This window comes from Narcine bancroftii, chromosome 7, assembly GCF_036971445.1.
Source record: "Narcine bancroftii isolate sNarBan1 chromosome 7, sNarBan1.hap1, whole genome shotgun sequence".
Classification (NCBI taxonomy): Eukaryota; Metazoa; Chordata; class Chondrichthyes; order Torpediniformes; family Narcinidae; genus Narcine; species Narcine bancroftii.
Genome location: NC_091475.1, coordinates 24,814,311 through 24,829,553, shown reverse-complemented (window position 1 = coordinate 24,829,553; position 15,243 = coordinate 24,814,311). Strand labels below are relative to the sequence as shown.

The window sequence follows — 15,243 nt, the reverse complement described above, 5'->3', positions numbered from 1 at the left end:
ATAATCATCCCTGCATCAGGTGCACACCCTGACATTACTGGCAGTGAGAAATTCAAGGCAAGAACACAGCTCTGGCAAGAAGCGAGTCCCAGAGGCCCTTCACAGGCATGAGATATCGAGCTAGACATCTCTATCAAATTCAGACTTCTTTTCCTGATTTGCAACACATTTCTAGGCATCAATGAAAAATGGTAAACATGCACATATCAGGTTCAGGTTTATTTATTCCTCTACATCTTGTGACACTGCTCTAGGGAACAATGACAAGATTTAAGTTAGCTCTGGAAAAGGAGAAGGAAGAATCTCAAGTAAAAATAATCAATTGGAAGAAGACCAATTTCAAAGGGATGAGAGTGGATCGAGCTAGAGTTATATGGAATTGAAATTTGATGGGCAAATTTGTAGCAGAATACAGATTGAGGCTCATTCCCAGGAGGAGCAAAGGCAGAACAAACAAATCCAGGAATCCCTGGATGATGCAAGAGATATAGTGGAAGAGAGAACATAGCGCATCTGCTTTTGACAAGTACTTGACTATAAATACCAATGAGATTCAGGCTGATTACAGAAGAATCAAGAGGGGAAGTGAAATTAAAGCAAAAGGAGTGGAATGAGAAAAGATTAGCTGCCAACATAAATGGAAATCCAAACATTTTTGATGGTCAAGTTCATTTTCCAAAGGTAGGGAGTCAAGAACTAGAGAGAATGGATTTCAGGTGAGAGGGGAAAGATTTAAAGGAGATCTAAGGGAGTACTTTTCGAAATGAAGGGTATAATGGTTGTCTGAATGAGCTGTCAGAGGAGGTGGCGGGAGCTGATACAATTATAGCAATTAAAAGACACGGACAGGTTTGTGGACAGGAAAGATCTGGAGGGATATTGGCTTAATGCAGGCAAATGGGATTAATATTAATAGGTATCATGGTCTACATCCACAAGTTAGGCCAAAGAGCCTGTTCTGTGCCATACCTGTCTAAATGACAAGAGAATAAGTACATGGAGGGCCAGGGACTGTTAAACTCAGTAAGTGGGAACTTGCACATGGATGCTGTGTGCTTTTCATCTTCATCAGGTAAGGGGGTTTCTAAAGTGATAGTGAACAAATGTGTTGTTTGAGTTTGAGTTGACATGCCAGAAGAGAAATAAGAGTGGCACAAGGAGAAATATTTTATGCTTTAGTTTTTGGAATTTGGAACATGCTGTGTGCAGGTGTGGTGAAGACACATTCCACTGAGACCTTGTGCAAGAAGAGGGAATTGGATAACATGTGCTGAAGACAGATTTGAACAGCAATGGACAAGGATGGAATTAGTGAGTTGTTCTTGGAGAGCCAGCATGAACTCAACAGGCTGAATGGCATTCTTCTTCTTTCCATTTATGATTCCAATACAAAGCTGCTCCCTTTACCTACTTTATGAATCAATTGTACCTGTAATTCAAAGAAAGAAAAACGTGACACTCAGTAAGTCAAAATCTTCCTTCAGTTTAGAAGATCAACTGCAGATTTTTAGTTATTAAAGACAGAGCGAGAGAAATATTTTATAAATACATTTCTAATGAGACAGGAATAGATAAAAAGATGTTTTGAACATTCCCTAATTATTTCTTGGCACACAATTGCAGTTTTTATTTGTGCTGATGGATTTCACTGCCCTGTAAAGACAACACCTGACATTGATTGATGTTGTACCAATTTTAATGACCAGTTATTTTTCTTTCTGCATCAATAAACCTTTTTGCACCTTTTTTAAATTGTGCGACAGGACCTAAAATTTTCCAAATCATTAGTCACTCAAGATCTACTGTATTTCAGTTGCTAACTAGTCCACAGAAAGCCTGAGGAAATCTAATTTAAAAAGATACGAATTTAGGCTGGAGGACTTTGTTCATTGTTTTCAACATCTTTCATTTTGAGAAGGTGAATTTACAACTTTGCTCCTTCTGTGGACAAGTACATACATCTGCATTGAGGAGCAGATTCGTGTCTCCAGGTCAGTGTCAACTAGCACTGATGAGGTCATGACTGAACAGAATCTCCAGCCATTTGGAGGAACAGTATATGACTGCGGGAGATTGTTTCCTTTCCTATTTGTTTTATTTTCTCTTCTCTCAGGGAATACTACCATCCATCTTATTTTTATATACCACTTTACATAGAAACTATTCCAAGGCAATGCACAGAAAAGTAACCAAATAAGATTTAACACTCAGCTAAGCAAATAGATATGAGAATCTATGATCAAAAGCTTTGACAAGTTTGTATTTTCTGAGGAGTACCTTAAAGGAGAAAGCTGCAGAGAAGCAGAAAGTTTTAGGAGGGTAATTCCAAAGCTTTGGGCCTAGGTACCAGAAGACCTGCTGTCACTGATGGAGTGATGAAAGTTAGGGTAAATTAAGAGGTAGAACTCGAGCAGAGATTCCTGTTGGGAGATGGTGGTGTAGGCAGCAGAGATGACAGAGATATGGAGCAGCCTGCCTGAGGATGGATTTGAAATCAAAGATGAGAATTTTCAAAGCGAGGTGTTGCTAGACTGAAAGCACAGGAATAATGGTAGGCCATTCATCCCTCAAACCCACCCCTCCATTCAACAAGGTCATGGCTGATCTCTTTTGTTTCCTCTCATATCCAGAAATCAGCTGATTTCACATTTGAATGAGCAATTTTTCCATCTTATTCTTAAATGGCCTCCCCCCCCTCCCAGTTTTTGAGACTGTGATCCCTCATTCTAAGTTCTGTACCTGGAGTACATTCTCTGCATGTGATAACCTATCAATAACGCCAAAAGACTGGAACTACTTTACAACAGAGTTTTATTACCATAAGACTAAAACATGCTTCTATTACTGGCCTGATTCCAGGATGGTACTGAGGGAGGGACTCGGGTATCATTGCTTTTATTGGGGAATTCCAGGGGAAGGAGTTACAGGAAGGAGGCATACACAGCTACACACAGAGATATAGTACTAATAGCATAACAATATCACAGTGCCACAGCATGTCACCTTGTAAAAGAGTTTGTGTATTTCAATCAACATTGAACTTGGAACATAGAACAGAATAGCACAGAATCAGGCCTTTTGACCGCATATCTGTGCCGAACATGATGTCCAAATCAAACTAAAACCCTGCTGTTTGCTCCTGTGAGATACCCCTCTATCCCTTTCATATCTATCTGGAAGCGTCTTAAATTGTTCTAGTGTATCTGCTTTGAAGTGATCTCTAAGTCTTCTACAGAATGAATACTGAGTCAGCAAAATATCTCACATGCAAGGAATCAGTTGGATAAACTTCTGATGCAGTCCCACAATATCAAATATGTCCTTTTTAGTAAAATAGATCAAAATGGTTGATACCATCCAGGTGTTACCTCACAACTTCCGGCAGTGGTGGTCGAAATGAGATTGATGTTAATATTCAAGGAAAGGTTGGATAAGTATATGAATGGGAGAGGTGTGGAGGGTTATGGACTAAATGCGGGTCAGTGGGACTAGGTTGGAGAAGATGTTTAGCACAGACAAAACTGGCCTGTTTCTGTGCTGTAAATGGTTATATGGTGAACAGGTTCATGAACCTCCCCTTGACTGCTCCAACAGCACAAAAGAACTATCTTTTGGACTATTGTAAGGACTAGCATCACGCCACTTTTTTGCACTGTGGTAACTGTGAATATGTATATTTTTTCATTTTAAATTTTTCAAAATTTAGATATGCAGCATAGTACCTGAAATTCTGGCTGCCTAATTGCACCTAATTAACCAACAACTCCCGTATGTTTTTGAAGGGTGGGAGGAAAACAGAGCACCGAAGGAAATCCACACAATCACAGGGAAAATGTACAAACTCCTTACAGACAGTGCCGGATTAGAACTCAGGATGCTGGCGCTTTAACAGTATTGCGCTAACAGCTTCGCTAACCGTCCTACTCCTATCTTTTGTATTAATTATCTCTTTTCACTTCATGTTTACTATTGTAGTTTTTTATCAAATATCTGTTCAGCTGAAGCATTGTATAATAAACATTATGCAATGTACATGTCAATAACTCATTATCATTAATATATGGGAGCATGCATTATTTCAAGAAGCAACATAAGGTGGCACATTAATGAAACTGAAGTCCAGAAGATAGAGCAGGTCCATAAACAGGTCATTTATCATCGAACGTTTCATTTAACAGTGGCTGATCCTCCACCTCATTGCCTGTACTCCTTTTCCAAAGCATCTTAATGTATTTTGTGTTTACACATCTCCTCACTTGTCAGGAAGGTGCAACAGTGACTGCATTTCTTAAGAAGACTGAAGCAGGCAAGTCTGCCAGCCACCATTATGTCAACCTTCCACAGGAGCTCTATCGACATCGACCTGGCTGGCTGCACCACAGTGTGATATGATTACTGCAAAGAAATAGATGGGAGGTCAATTCACAGGACCAGAAGAGTGGCAGAGAGAATCACTGGAGCCTCCCTCCCCTCTTTTGACACGATCACCAGGATTGTTGTCTGAAGAGGGCGCGCAAAATCATTGAGGACCCATTCCACCCTGGACATAGCATCCTTTAGCTGCTCCCATCAGGGCAGAGATACAGGAGTATCAGAGCCAGCACCACCAGGCTGAGGAACAACTTCTTCCCACAGGCAAAAGGAACTGCTCATAGTAACCATCTGAAATGTTCATATTCATTAAGAAATATTTATGTATTTATTTGTATATTTAACAATACGTCCTGCATGTATATTGTTTCTCTGTATATGTGTTATGTCTGATTGTGTGTCTATGTTTTGCACCGAGGACCGGAGAACACGGTTTTGTCAGGTTGTACTGGTGCAATCAGATGACAATAAACTTAACTTGACATAACTTGATGACTATCTCCTTCTTAAATATACTCAGTGAGCTGTCCATTAGAATCTTCTGTTCAAGTAAATCCCAGTGTTGCCTGCCTCCAAGTGAAGAAATCTCTCTCAGTAATCTCAGTGGTAAATATCATGGGTATGAGCAGTGGCTCTGGATAGCTCAGCCTCAAAGCCATTTCCTTCAAGCAATCCAAAGAAGCCTGTAGAAATTTTGAATGTTTCAATGAGATCCCTCATTCTTCTCCACTCCAGTGCATGCAGACAAGGGAATCAGGGCTCTCTCCTTCCACCATCAATCAGCAGGTGAACCTTTTCTGAGCTCTTTTAAGTCAAAAGATTATGAAATCAAAACTGCTCCAATACTCAGGTGTAGTCTCACCAACACTGCATGGTCACCATTAAAATGTTCAACACTTTTCTTTCTATTTTGTAATTGACTGATTTCTCTGATGTTCCTGGGCTGATTTAAATTTAATTTTAAAAATATATATATTTAGACATACAGCACGGTCCACGAGCCTGTGCTTCCCAATTATTCCCAATTAACCTACAACCACTGGTATGTTTTGAATGGTGGAAGGAAACTGTAACCCCAAGGAAAACTCAGACAGACACAGGGAGAACATACAAACTCCTTACAGATAGTGTGAGATTCATACCCTGTTCTCAATCGCTGGCATTATAACAGCATTGGACTAATGGCTACGTCAACCATGCTGTCATGTGCTAATGTCTCCACCATCCACCACAGTTGCTATGACTCACAGTGTAGTCCCAGGTGGACTGCTGGACCAGCATGGATCATTTCAAGGATTGGGAACCTTCGGAACTTGTGCCCTGAGATCAATGGTGTTCACAGCTGAAGTTGATTTTCAGGGAATCAAAGTTGATGGGATTGGGAAGGTCATACCACAATAGTGAAGCAGGCTACAGGACCCATGGAACTTTCTGCTGCTAATATTTATCATGTCCTTACCTTGTGCTAACTTTCAAACATACCAACAGGTCCTGAAGCCTACTGCAGCAATAGATCTACGACAGATGCCATCTCACTAGTTCTACACAAAGCCCTGGAGCACCTGGACAGCAAAAACGCATACATCAAGATGCTCTTTATCGATTTCAGTTCAGCATTTCACACCGTCATCCCCTTAAAAGTTATCAGCAAACTCCAAAACCTGGGCCTCAATGCCCCACTATGTAATTGGATCGTTGATTTCCTCATCTCTAGCCCCAATCAGTGAGGATTGAATAGAACATCACCTCCACAATCTCCCATCATTACCAGAGCACCCCATGCTGCAAACTTAGCCCCTGCTCTTCTCGCTTTACATCTACAGCTGTGTGGCTTGGTAGAATAGCGCCACCTACAAATTTGCTGATGATTGTATGAAAAGGAGCGATGAGTCAGCACACAGGAGGGAGATTGAAACCTTGGCTGAATGGTGCACCAACAACCACCTCACACTCAATATTGCCAAAACCATTGAACTGATTGTAGACTTTAGGAAGGGAAAATCAGAGATGTACAATCCAGTGATCATTGGGAGATCAGAGGTGGAGAAGGTGAGCAAATTTAAATTCTTGGGAGTCATTATCTTGGAGGATTTTTCCTGGACCAAACACACAGATGTCATTATGAAGAAAGCATATCTGTACCTCTGCTTCCTCAGCAATTTCCCATTGGAAAATGTGGCAAACTTCTACATATCTGTAGTGAAAAGTATGCTGACTGGCTGCATCACAACGTGATATGGGGGCACTAATACCTCTGAGTGGAAAGCCCGCCAAAAGGCAGTGTGATGCGTTGTGGTGCAGCAAACAACACAAAACTCAAAAGACTGTACAACAGGCTTTAATCAGCTTAAAGTAGAAAGCACCAGATATGTGTATATCCTCTGGTTCCACATGCCTGAATGGTTTAGGAAAAGGTCAGCTTGAGTCTTTATTTGGGCCGGTGATTGACAGTCAGCAAGGTGGGCCAACCTCCCAGGTTACCTACCTGCAGGTACAATGGTTGCAAGGTGGGCCAAACTCCCAGGTTACCTACCTGCAGGTACAAGGGTTGCAAGGTGGGCCAACCACGCAGGTTACCTACCTGCAGGTACAATGGTTGCAAGGTGGGACAACCTCCCAGGTTACCTACCTGCAGGTACAATGGTTGCAAGGTGGGCCAAACTCCCAGGTTACCTACCTGCAGGTACAATGGTTGCAAGGTGGGCCAACCTCCCAGGTTACCTACCTGCAGGTACAATGGTTGCCCCTGAAGGAGTATGACTATGGTGGTGGTTATATCACCACAGGTAGTGGATGCAGCCCAAACATCACAGGCAAAACTTTCCCCATAATTGAGAACATCTTTGGGGAATGCTGCCATTGGAGAGCCATCATCATGAATCCACACCATCCAGCACACATTCAGTTCTCACTGCTACCATCAGGAAAGAAATATAGGTCCCACCAGGTTCAGGAACAGCTACTACCCCTCTATCTTCAGATTCTTAAACAACAAACTCAGAAACTCATTGAAGGCCTCTTACTTTGCACATTATTTATTACTGAATATTTATTTTTCTGTATTTTCAATTTGTTTACATTTTTCCTTTTTGTATATGTATTTTTCCTGAGTAAAGTTTTATTTTGCTCTACCTTTAAGTAGAAATTCTACCTGGCCTATAGGAAAAAGAGTTGTATGTGATGTCATGTCTATACTCAGACAATGAATCTGAACTTTGAACATCTACACTCAGGAATGTACTTAAATTTCACCTCATAGTCAGGAAGCTAGAACACTGGAGAGCTTGTCAGGTGTGAATCGGGATCACATTAAATGAACCCTAATTCTTAAAAAAAAGTCCTGCTTTTTGAAGATTCATGCAGAAAAATCTCCCTCCTTCAGTAGTTTTTGTTGAGATTGACAGCATCACATTGAGACTATGAGAGATGGTCAAGCTGAAGTTTTCTACTTTGTAGCTGGTCGCTAAATAACACTGGAGTTTGAAGCATGTTGTGAGGGAATTGGCCTGCTTCACACTGTCTAAGCACTGTATCCATAGATTATTGGGCTTACCGTCGAATATTGTCAGTGATACAAACAGCAGACAGGAAATTGTCAAGGGGTTTGGCACAGGGCTTGATTGTTGTGTTCTTTGAATTCAGTTTAAAACAGGTTGTGTTGGAATGTGCAGTTCATCCTCACCAAGAAACAAAGAATACATTGTTTTCATCGTGGTAAGATGGAATTTTTAAAACTTTTTTGTTTTCTCTCCACAGGTAAGTGAATTTAAAGATCTTAGCTGTTATGGAATGTCATGGATAACACATGGAACTCGGACCATTCTACATTAAGACGGTAATGGAGTTTGTTTTAAAGAGAAACTTGTGGATGTAAGAAATGCCTGTTTGTGATGCCGAAGAGTTTTATCTGAGATAGAAAGAGAACATTTGTAATAAATGTTAGAATCAAATACTGGAGATTTTGGGAGGATATTGGCAGCAGTGACAGTTTGTTCCACAAAAGATGCATTTTACAAAATTATAACTGAAATATCAAAATAAGCAGGTTCACATTTTCATGAAAGTAACAGCAAAATTGGATTCAAAGAAAAGGACTATAGTTGGATGATTAAAGTTCTGGAAAACCATCCTATGTTGGGGTTAGTGATGATAACGTTGTTTTACATCTCTCTCTCTGTGTTGTTGATTTGGTTACATTTGAGGAAAATACCATTTGCCTCAATTTCCATTCTGATGCAGTGAGAGGACAATGGACAAGCCAGCGGAACCTTGCTGTTTGATCAGGTTTGGTGCATACATGCATTATGATGGCCCCTATGGTGCAAGGTTCTCATAAATTGCAAGCAAACATTTTGAAAGAAACCACTTTTGGAATTGAAGCTGGAGAAAATTCAGTTGCTTTTTTAAAAATCTCTGTTTATGTTCCTTTGCTTAATAATTATAGTAATTTTCTAAGTACTGTGAGTCTAACAAAGACTCCGCAATTTATGCTCACCATCTAGTTGAATTCCTCATCTTTGCTGCTTGTTTTGCACATTCTGACATGGCTCTGGTATTTATAGTTTTGTTCTAATAGAGAGAAAAGATATGAAATACTTTTACATTGTCCCCTTCCTTGCCATTGGGTCTGTCCAATATAAAAAGATGAGGACATTATTGCTGCATCATCGATGCTCTCTCAACGACCAGATTGTAATTATGGATAAATCCTGCTGTTCAATAGATTTCACAAGTAAATAATTTATTGTCAAACTTTCTCAAAAATTAATTCAAGTAAGTAAATTGAGTGTTCTTGCAAAGCAGGTCAGGAATATCATTGAAAGGCTTTTTTTAGATTATTGCTGTGTTGAACTAATATTTTAATACAAATTCAAAAGATGAATGATCCAATATTTCACAAAAATACCTATGTTTGAATTACAACCCATTATCATGTTTATTGTTGATGTCTGTATACCACTCATCCGAGGTGGTTTAGACTCATGGTTCTCCAGCATGGAAACAAAGCCTCTCGCCCTAGCTTGTCCCTGCTGACCAACCTAGTCCCATTTGCCTGCATTTGACCCATATCTCTCTAAACTTTTACTATTACAGTATGTAAATCCCCAATAGCTTTTGTATGTTACAATTGTTTTCGCTTCTACCACGCCCTCTGGCATACACCCACTAATATCTGTGTTAAAAAAGTGCCCCTAAAGTTCCTTTCAAATATTTCCCCTCTCATCTTAACCTTATGCTCCCTAATTTTAGATTTACCTATTCTGAGTAAATATGACTATTTACCTTATCAATGCCCTGCATAAATCTGAATCTGAATCAGAATTTATTGCCATGAACAAGTCGCAAAATTTATTGTCTTGCAGCAGCGTCATGGTGCAAACATTCATATAAACCACCTTACAACAATAAATTTAGAAAACAGTGCACGGAAAGTCAACCAGTGTCTTTGGTTCTTTGATTATTCAGGAATCTGATGGCAGCAGGGAAGAAGCTGTCCTTGTGCCTCTGAGCGCTCATACCTTTTTCTTGATGATAGAAGAATGATTTTATAGTCCTCCCTTAGCCTTCCATGCTCCAGGGATGAAGGTCCCAGCCTTTCCAGCCTCTCCTGATAATTCAACTCTATCATTCCTGGAAACATTCTCATGGATCTTTTTCTGCAGCATTTCAAGGCTAACATCTTTCCTCTAGTTAAGTGATCAGTACTGCACATTATACTCCAAGTACAGTCTCACCAAAATCACAAAAATGCTGGATGAATTCAACAGGTCTCATAGGAGGTAAGCATATATAACCAACATTTCTGGCCTGAGCCTTCCTTCAAGCGCCTGCGGACTTTTGTGTTTGGCTCATCCACATTCTGTACAGTTATGACATGATGCCCCTGCTCCTGTGTGCTGACTTATGAAGACACCCATGCCACATATCTTTATGACCACCCTGTCTACCTGTGTCACCATTCTCATAGGACTATGTACCTGTACTCCCAACACTTCTGAGCTGTGTAAGTCCTGGTTTAAATGACCAAAGTGCAATATCTTGCACTTGTCCATGTTAAATTCCATCTATCATCTCATGGTCCACCTTCCCAGTTCATCTGGATCCTGCTGTACACCAGTCATTTTGGTGTCACCTATGAACTTACTAACCACACTAATTACATTGATATCAAAGTCATTGATGTAGATGACAAACAACAGGGTGCCAAGCACAAATCCCTGCAGCACACCACTGGTCTCAGGCCTCCAATCTGAGTAACAACCTGCCACTACCATCCTTTGTCTCCTACTATCAAGTCAGTTCTGAATTCACTTGGACAACTCACCCTGGGGCACAGGTGATCAGCCCTCCCAGATCAGCCTACCATTTGGGACCTTATCAGCCTTGCTAAAGTCCATATGGACAATGTATACCACCCTGCCCTCATCAATCCTAGGTTACCTCTTCAAAACTCAGTCAAGTTCATAAGATATGATTTCTCAGGTACAGAGCCAAGTTGATTATTCCTCATCAGTCCTTGCCTTTCTAAATACTAGCAGATTCTTCCCATAACTTACCCATTATTTCAGTTCTCCAGCCTTTCATTCCCTGGATTGTCTTTATAGTTTTTTTCTGAAATAAAGGCACAACATTAACCACACTCCAATACCTGACCCACACTGAGCGATGATGGAAGTATCTCCACCAATCAGCCTGGCCTGACAGGGTTGGTCTCCCCAATGTATGGATGTATGATCATTATATACAGTGGGTGGGGGGGGGAGGGTGGCAAGATGGCGTAGAGGGAAGACGTGTAGTTCCAGATTCCCCCAGTTAGATTTATAAATACCCGATTTTAAAACTTATAAAAGTGGTTAAAAATAGTATTTACAGACTTTGGAATAGTGGAGGGTTGAAATGGCTACAAACGTGAAGAAATCAAAAGGTCAATTGCAAAAAAAATTACATAAAAGTTTTGAAGAATTGAGGCCTACCTACCAAATTGAAGCCACGGAGTCATCGATTGGAGCTCCCAAGCCTCAGAGGACTCCTGCTCGGCTAAGTATTACACTGGACGCCGATCGCGCATTCGCAAGATGGCGCTGGTTCAGTGACGAGCTCAGACGTCCCTGACTCACGCACCTGTGAACCCGGATGCGCGGGTGGATCGGACGAGTGAGGACAGACTCGCAAGCCCGCAGTATTGCCTGGTGGTCCGTGGGCACGCAGTATACTGTCAGAAGATACACCTGCACGGTCAGTGACTTTGCCGGGCATTCGCGGTGCGTCGCGAATCCGTGAGTTATTGGAAAAGGTGTGGGCTGTGGGGGAACCCAAAAGATGGTGGGCTGACTTGGTCAGCAGACTGTCGACGGGTGTCCAGACCCGCAGCCGCACTGCAAGAGGAGCCACTGCGTTAGGGGAGGAAGAGAGCTCAACATTACGGGAATTAACACAGGAAGAAATGGGGACAGAGAAGGTAGGCCTCAAGGGGAAGTGATGGAACCTGGACTGGATTCTGTGTTTACAATATTGGAAGGGATTGCTCATTAAATGGAAAACATGTCAATGCAGATGTCTACTCAGATAAACCAAGGATTTATCGAAGTGAAAACTAAAATGAATAATATGTGTGAAGAGATTACTTCTATGAAGAAAGATATGATTGTAGTTAAAAGTGATGTTAGTAGATGTATAAAAACAGTAGATACTGTACAGGATATTTTTTTTTAAATTGAAGAAGCTTTTTTTGAATGCAAGAATCAAGTAGAGCATAATAGAGAAAAAAATTGAAAAAGTGGAGGACTCTTTCATGGACTGGGGGATTCAGAAGAAGGAATTATTGAAGAAGATTGATTCATTAGAGAATCAAGGTCAAAGAAATAATGTAAAAATAGAAGGTTTTCCAGAAGATATGGAAGGTTCAGATCCGGTAATTTTTTTTAAGAAATGGATTCCTGAAGTACTGGGCAAGGAATTTTTTTTCTGGATAGTCTAGAGCTGGATCGAGCATATAGAGAGCATTGAGGAAAAAACCGTTTCCAGGTCAACCACTGAGGGCAGTTCTGATTCGTTGTTTGAAATATCAAGATAGAGAAATGATATCACGAGTTGCGGTGCAGAAGGCACGGAAAAATCAGACTCCAATGATGGCTCAAAATAACAGAGTGTTTTTCTATGCGGATTTGAGTCAAGAAATTATTAGAAGGAGCTGAGAATGTAATTCAGCGAAAGAAATGTTGTGGCGAAAGGGTTACAAGTTTGCCTTTCAATACCTGGCTGTACTTAAAGTTTTTTATGGAAATTTTCAGTCTCAATTTTTTTTAAATGATCATGATGCATTAATTTTTGCTAATTCGTTGCCAGATTTGTGAGAAAATGGTCGGTCGCCATTATTGTCACCTAAAAGGAGGGTAAATGGAAATGGGAATGGAAAGAATGGGAAACACGGAAAGAATGGAAAAAAGGTTGAATTGACGCAAAGTCTTCTTGATATTGAAGACCCGGAACAATAATTGGGATTGGAATCACTGGGTTGAATATGTCTGAATAATTACTTTGTGAAAGTCTGATTGGGGGGTGTGGATGACACTGAGACCTGATAGTCGTCTGCCACTAGTGAGTTTTAACACACACAGATTTATAGGGAGTTACTACTTTTTAGTAGTTTACTGAGGGGAAGTTTATATATTTTTTTGCTTTTGTGGTATTTTTATATAGGGGAGGGTTTAAAATATTTAGGGAATTAGAAAGGGGAGTAATATTTTATAGTAGAATTTTTACTGAACTGTCTAATTTGAACTTTGGAACTTTTAATGTCCAGGAATTGAATAATCTTATTAAGCGTAAATGGGTATTGGCTTATATAAAAAAAAAGAAAGTCGATATTGCTTTTTTGCAAGAAACACATTTGACTGAAAAATAACATGAAATTGAAGAGAGATTGGGTTGGTCATGTATTTTTCTTCTTCTTTCAATTCCAAGGCGAGAGATGTAGCGATCTTAATTCATAAGAAATTACCATTTGAATTAGAATCCTTTGAAGGTAATGCAGGGAGGGTTTTGAGGTTGAATTGTAAATTTTTTGCTGAATCATGGACTTTGTTAAAAATCTACGCACCTAATGTGGATGATGAAAGGTTTATATCGGAGGCTTTTTTCTTGTTAAATCAGGCCAAAGAAAATATTTTGGTTGGGGGAGATTTTAACTGTGTTTTAGATCCTTTGTTGGATAGGTCTCCGAGAAATAGAAGGAAATCAAAGATGGCAATACAAATAAGGGCCTTGATGAAAGATTTGAACTTAATTGATATTTGGAGGAGAGTAAATCCTACAGAGAAAGATTTCTCCTTTCATTCATTTAGACATGATTCATTCCCTAAAATAGATTTTTTTTTGGTATCAGCACATTTGCAAGGTAGAGTACTTCAAGCCAAATATAAAAGCTGGGTCATATCAGATCATTATATGTTGTTTTTCATGTGGAAGTCCGGAAGTAGTGCAATTAATACAATGGCAGCTTAATACAATGCTATTAAAGAAACCAGAATTTGTTACTTTTGTTAAGGAACAGAGTTCTTTATTTCTGGCAGAGAATATTAATACAGTAAGTAGTACTTTTGTATTATGGGATGCTTTGAATGCATATCTGCATCGGGCAAATTATTAGTTATACTACGAAAGTTAAAAAACAATACGTGGCGGAAAGTTTAATATTTGAGAAACAAATTACTGAGTTGGAAAAGGAATTTCAGAAAGATGTTACAGAAGATAAAAAGGCAGCTTTAGTGAAGCTGAAACTATGTCATAATACACTACAAACCTATCAGTATAAGTGTTTAATCAATCGATCTAAGCAACATTATTATGAATTAGGTGAGAGGGCTCATAAGGTGTTAGCATGGCAATTAAAAACAGAACAGACATTGTGAATTATTAATGCTGCTAAAAAGAATTCAATAGTTACCTATAAACCTCAGGAAATTAATGACCAGTTTATCAACAATTATATACTTCTGAGCGAAAGCAGGAAGCTAGTTCTATTGATTCTTTTTTATCTAAATTAAATTTACCTGTTTTAGGAGAGGTGGAGGTTAGGGAATTAGCAGCTCCATTTACAGATTTCGAGATTAAAGAAGCTATACAAGAAGCTATGCCGAATGGGAAGTCACCGGGGGATGATGGATTTTATAAAGTATTTTATGAAGATTTATCCTTGGTATTTGGAGATGTTCTACAGCAAATAACTGAGGATCAAGTGTTACCAGAATCTTGTTTTAGTGCTATAGTTAGTGTGATTTTAAAGAAAGATAGGAATCCATTGAAAGTATCTTCGTTTAGGCCTATTTCTTTACTAAATGTAGATTATAAAATTATGGCAAAAGTATTAGCGAATTGACTTGCTAAATATTTACCTCAGTTGATACATGTAGATCAAACAGGTTTTATTAAGAATAGAAATGCATCTGATAACATTCTTAGATTGATCACATTGATCAATGCATCTAGACAGCAACCCAAACACCCAATGGTGGTTGCACTGTGTGCGGAAAAAGCTTTTGATAGGATTGAATGGAATTTTTTATTTAAAGTGTTAGAGAAGTTTAATTTTGGCCCTTATTTTATTGGTTTGGGTTAAAGCTTTATATAAAAACCCAATTGTTAGGGTGGTGACAAATGGTCAAACTTCTTTACCATTTAAATTAACACGGTCGATTTGGCAAGGTTGTCCATTATCACCAGCCTTGTTTGCATTGGCTATTGAACCATTAGCTCAGACAATATGACAGAATGATAAGATTAAAGGGATGAAAATTGCAGATGATGAATATAAGATTAATTTATTTGCGGATGATATGTTGGTCTATTTGACAGAACCGGAGCAGTCTTTGA

The 15,243-nt window shown here is 39.5% G+C and overlaps 1 protein-coding gene across 18 annotated transcripts in view; it reads left to right on the top strand.

The window, feature by feature from the left end:
• Window positions 1-15,243, top strand: part of cadm2b (cell adhesion molecule 2b) — a 1,102,220-nt gene that overhangs the window by 563,438 nt on the left and 523,539 nt on the right. For 3 of the 18 annotated variants that reach the window (XM_069889159.1, XM_069889154.1, XM_069889155.1), the window contains one exon: window positions 8,128-8,206. The exons of the other annotated variants lie outside the window; for them this stretch is intronic. The gene's annotated coding sequence lies outside the window, so the exon portion shown is untranslated. The remainder of the gene's footprint in view (window positions 1-8,127; window positions 8,207-15,243) is intronic. 18 annotated transcript variants of the gene reach the window in all.